The sequence below is a fragment of the Oreochromis niloticus genome, linkage group LG20, assembly GCF_001858045.2.
Source record: "Oreochromis niloticus isolate F11D_XX linkage group LG20, O_niloticus_UMD_NMBU, whole genome shotgun sequence".
Taxonomy (NCBI): Eukaryota; Metazoa; Chordata; class Actinopteri; order Cichliformes; family Cichlidae; genus Oreochromis; species Oreochromis niloticus.
Window position 1 is genome coordinate 24368049 of NC_031984.2, and position 4752 is coordinate 24372800.

At 41.3% G+C, this 4752-nt stretch overlaps 1 long non-coding RNA gene across 5 annotated transcripts; it reads right to left on the reverse strand.

Annotated features, from left to right (window-relative positions):
- Positions 1 to 273: 273 nt before the first annotated feature.
- LOC109196147 (uncharacterized) lies at positions 274 to 3626 on the reverse strand. 5 transcript variants are annotated; one of them, XR_003215617.1, is made up of 5 exons: positions 3152 to 3626; positions 1301 to 1517; positions 656 to 697; positions 439 to 521; positions 274 to 319 (listed from the first exon to the last, which is right to left on the reverse strand). It is a non-coding gene; the product is annotated as an uncharacterized LOC109196147 (long non-coding RNA). The 5 variants fall into 5 exon arrangements; XR_002057614.1 differs by lacking the exon at positions 656 to 697 and adding an exon at positions 2003 to 2200 and having other exon boundaries at positions 278 to 319; XR_002057616.1 differs by lacking the exon at positions 656 to 697 and having other exon boundaries at positions 278 to 319.
- Positions 3627 to 4752: the final 1126 nt, after the last annotated feature.

The following is a 4752-nucleotide window of genomic DNA, read 5'->3' on the forward strand; positions in this document are numbered from 1 at the left end:
TGCTAGAGGTCACATTTTGAGTTTGTGAGGATATTTAAGGCAGACACACGTAGTTAGCGGCAGGTGTGTTGTTGATCGAGAGGGCTTAGCCTCTACAGGAGAGCTTTCAGCCATGAAAAGTGTGTCCATCACAAGCCCACCACCATGATCTCAGGTCTTGAGGCAACAATCATGAAAACTAATCTTAACTGAGAGTGTTGGATGTCCTCATTGTTGCAGAGCACATGGACAGCATACTCACCTGGTTCTGTGGGCCAGCAGCACATGTCACACCATCCATCACCCTTGTCATCACATTCAATCTTGGTCTGAGAGAAACCTGAAGAGAAATAGAGCAACTTCAGAGAAGAAACTGAAGCTGATCAGCACATGCTTTCAGGACCCCCTTTGTACCAACATTGTCTCCAATAGCCTCCAGCACAAAGTCAGCAGATTTACCAACAACGCCTCCTTCCAGTCCAGGACCCCAGGCCCTCACCTTCTGCTGGCCAGCCTCAGTGCCAATCTTAGCCTCCATGGGACTAAACAGAGCATAGAATGATCAGTCACAATGGCAAGTTGGAGTATTCCAGTTATTGTACTGTTTGCATGCCCATGTGTAGCTGCGTGGAATATGTTCCAGATGTGGTGGGGTAATACTCAAATCCATACACACCATCGCCAACATCTTTCTGTTTATACAGACCCCCAAGACCCTCTGTGAACACAGCAAAATGCCTTTGCATTATTTCCTTTAATCAAGTCTTATCTGATCATTTGAGGAAGAAAGAAAACACAAGTGTCCCCAGTTTGTTTATAGTAAAACCAGAAACCATAAATTAACAATTCACTTTAATCATGCATTAACAATTTGTTGGCTGCTTAGAACAACATTTAAAAGAACAAAAAACCCATAGCTCAGAGTATAAATCCCTTTGAGGCAATAATAATTTTAGGCTCGGTGGTGCTGAATTATATTTCCAATAGAAACGCAATTTCATATGTTGTAGTAACAACACACTGCCACAAGATGGCAGCCTAGGCCTACTTTACCATGCTGTTCCAGTAAAAAAGAAAAAGTGACAGAGACACTTTTTATGAACTCATCTGTAATGTGTCACCTTTTCTGTAGAATGAAGAAGTGCTTCCCTTCTTTTAAAGGAAATACAGGCTTACAAAGATCCTCTAAACATGTTTCTGAAATAATCCTAAACACAATCGTTAAATCAAAAATGCAAGAAACAATTTATTTAATCACTCTTCTTCACTTAATTCCTTAACTTATTACAAAAAATAAACAAGGACTTTTCTGCTGTCTCACCTCTATCAGTGTTGCTGTTGCAAGAACAGGTGGAGGTGCAGGTGGAACTTTGACTTCACTGTGGTTTGTATGTGCAGGCAGGAGTGTGACATCTCACAACAGCAGAGGATTGTGGAGCACGGTGACTCCTGCTGCGACGCCCCCGTCTGAGTGTCCTGAGCTCTTGGTCCTCAGCAGATGGCCCACACACTCATTTATCACCATGTCGTTACCCTGCCTGTAAGAAAACAATTAAGAATGAATTACAAACTCGCTTCCTTGCTAACATGATTAACAGCTAAATACTATCATAGTGGAGGTGTAAAATTACTGCTAAAATAGCTCATATGAACCCTGATACTGAACTATGTATTTATCAAAACAAATGATCTGATATTACAAAGAAAACTAATGATTGCTTTTTACAGTATTAGCCCAGAGTGATGTAAGGCAGGGTGGTTAGTCAGCCATAACTTGCTGACAACTTGTATCTGGTAGCTTTTTCACATCCTAATCAATTTTGTTGTCAAGTGTGTCTCATATACACTATTATCTCATATACACAACAAATGCAGACACTTTGCTGTCTTCAGCAACAAAAACGCCATCAAAAAAGTCACGGTCATCAGAGCAACATCAGAGAAACAATAAAGTCTAACCATGGAAGGTTTTTATAAATATATGCATAAAAACACAAAAACAAAGAACATCAACAATGAGCACCTTTCGTTTTGCTGAAAGTGATATAGCTTTCTGTTCCCATCAACTGAAACCGCCAACATTTCAGGTGTGCATGCTGGGCAGCTGAAGCTGACATCACAGCACAGCTGCTCTTCCTCATCAAGAAAGCTGGGGGGGGTCAGAGTGTGACCCCATAAATGACTTCCCTAAACCTGCTGGTCTGGAAGTCCAGCAGTTCATCTAAACAAAATGCACTTAGAGTAAAACAGACATAGATACGTTTATCCTATCATAACACAATAAGAGAAGGTATGCCCTTTTCCCATGCTCCCAGGATGTGAGTTTGAATGCCAGAACACCCTGGAATGCACATAAAAGTCTTTGCAGCCTTCTACAGATCACACATCCTATCACTACACAATCGATTATACACCTCGAAGCATATATGGAAACTTATATCATTAAAAGATTATACTGACTACTAAGTACAATTTTCCATTGACAAGTATGCACTCAGATCCAGCCACTCTTGACAAAGGTAGCAGCTTCTATTCTATTTTGATATTATAGCTCAGGGTGGCTCAGTGTACTTCACTATGAGCTGACGGTTAAAAGGACATTTGTCAAATTCATGTGGTTTTACAATTCTTAAAGTTCTCACGCTCAAAGACATAAATGTCAGCCAACAAGGCATCGCTCATCAGGCTTAGCTGTATAGAAATGTATGTTATTGAGATGAGACCTAATAACAGCAGGGTGAAGACCGTGGCAACACAGAGGATGACCAACAATTTCAGTACTTTGGACCTTTTGATTTGCAATCCAGTTCTCCTCTAAAGTATTAAGGATGAAGCAACAGTGCTCCTCTTTGCTATTCTGACAGTGTAGAAGGTTAAGTAGAAGCTTACACAGCACCATCAGCCATCATGCTAAATTTGCATCTTCAAAAGTCAATGCAGCCAGACTCAAACCTGATTATAAATGTTTAGGAGACACTGATTTAATATGTTTCACTACAAAATAAGCTAACATTTACAGCATGACTTTAAGCTAGCACCATAAAGACGGTAAAAGACATTGTAATATGTACAAATGCATGTGAAAAGTGTTATAGTAGCAGTGGTTGTGCTACTCCACACAGCCACTTTAACATTACTGACACTTGCTGAAACTCCATTTCAATGGTCTTACCTGTAAACAGTGGGTCCAGTGTGATAAAAGCTTGTGCAGAAACTAGCAGGTGGAGATTTGCCCTTGCCGCTGTATGGACTGATAAGCCAGTGTCTTTGGAAAGGCTCCTCTTGTAAACAGGGTGGATGAGATAGCTGCTCTCTGTCACCCAGGCTGAGTAGAACTGTGTGAGATAGAGTGGCTGGTGGTCTGAAGGCTGAATATCTGAATCACACCACTGTACATGAGCTTGAAGCCATATATACATGAGATATAAAACAAGGACAAGTTGAGCTCACGTTCATGTAATAAGACCTTTGAACTACTGTTAATAATTGTGGCGTGATAAACAATGTTTTCATTTCTGTTTTCTTAACATGTAGTCGAGTGCTTAACAAAATATAGAACAATAAATATGAACTATGAGTTACTGCGCATCGCCCGTGCGTGGGGCTGGAGGCGTGTTAAGAGCTAACCACGCTAACGAGCTAGCCACGCTAACGCCATGCACGGCCTGAAATCCTTTCATTTTCTCAAAAGTTGACTGCGCGCCTTTTGTATGAATTCTGGTTGTGCTTGATGACCGCGAACCGATTTTATGTGATACACGGCGCTCAGCTATCTGTCAAAAAATGTTTTAGTTCGACTTTGGTAAGCTACGGAGCTGCACCGCTTGATGGATTGTCGGAGCATTACGGCTACCGAGGAGCCTCGCGGAGTGATAGGTACTGTGCTTCAACGTAATATTACCGTATTGTGTGTGTATAAGGACCATAAATGGCACCTGTTCAGAGACATGGTTACAAAGCGGATTTCAAACTCCAGGCTGTCAGTCACGCGGTAGAAGTTGGGAACAGAGCAGCTGTGAAATCTGTCTTTGTTATTATGCTCGGCGTCTTTTAGTTTACATTTTGACTGCACAATTGTGAGCTCTTTGTTATGCACAAAACAACATAGTTTTGTTTTATTTATAGAGCATCATTATTTAATAAATGCTCATAATTTATTTTTGAGTAGTTGGGCATGGCGGGCAGCCTGCCGCAAAGAAAAAAGAAAAAAGTCACGGGCGCCGGTTCTTTAAGCGCAGCCCCAGAGCCCCACTAGCTGCTGCCGAGGGAAGGAGTGGTTTCGAACCAGCGACCTCAGCGTGTCCACACACGAGCTAGTAGCCTGGTCAGTATACTTTACTTCTGCGCCACCTGGCCAGGCCGGAAAAATGCGGACCTATTTGGTATATTTATCTTCTATAAACACGCCCCTAGGTATTTTTGAGAAGCAGAGAGAACCGCTTCAATGTGAGACAAAACATATCTGGCCCTCGTTAAAGATTGCACACCGACTCCTTTGTTTATTTTTTCTTTTCTTTTTTTGGGGAGAAAGTTTGTTTTTCAAAATAAATGAGCGCCAGTGACGTCATCCTAAGCCACATAAACCCCTGTTTAGTTTTCGTTGATGTCTGTGTGTCATGTGTAGTTTCCAGGTAAAACAACACAAAAACAAAACAGATAATGTCCAAAGAAACCCTTCAATAATTTTAATGTGAGGCAAAACATGTGTGGTGCTCGGTAAAGATGACACGCCGACTCACTTCTTTTTTTGTTTTGGTTTTTTTGTTTGACAAA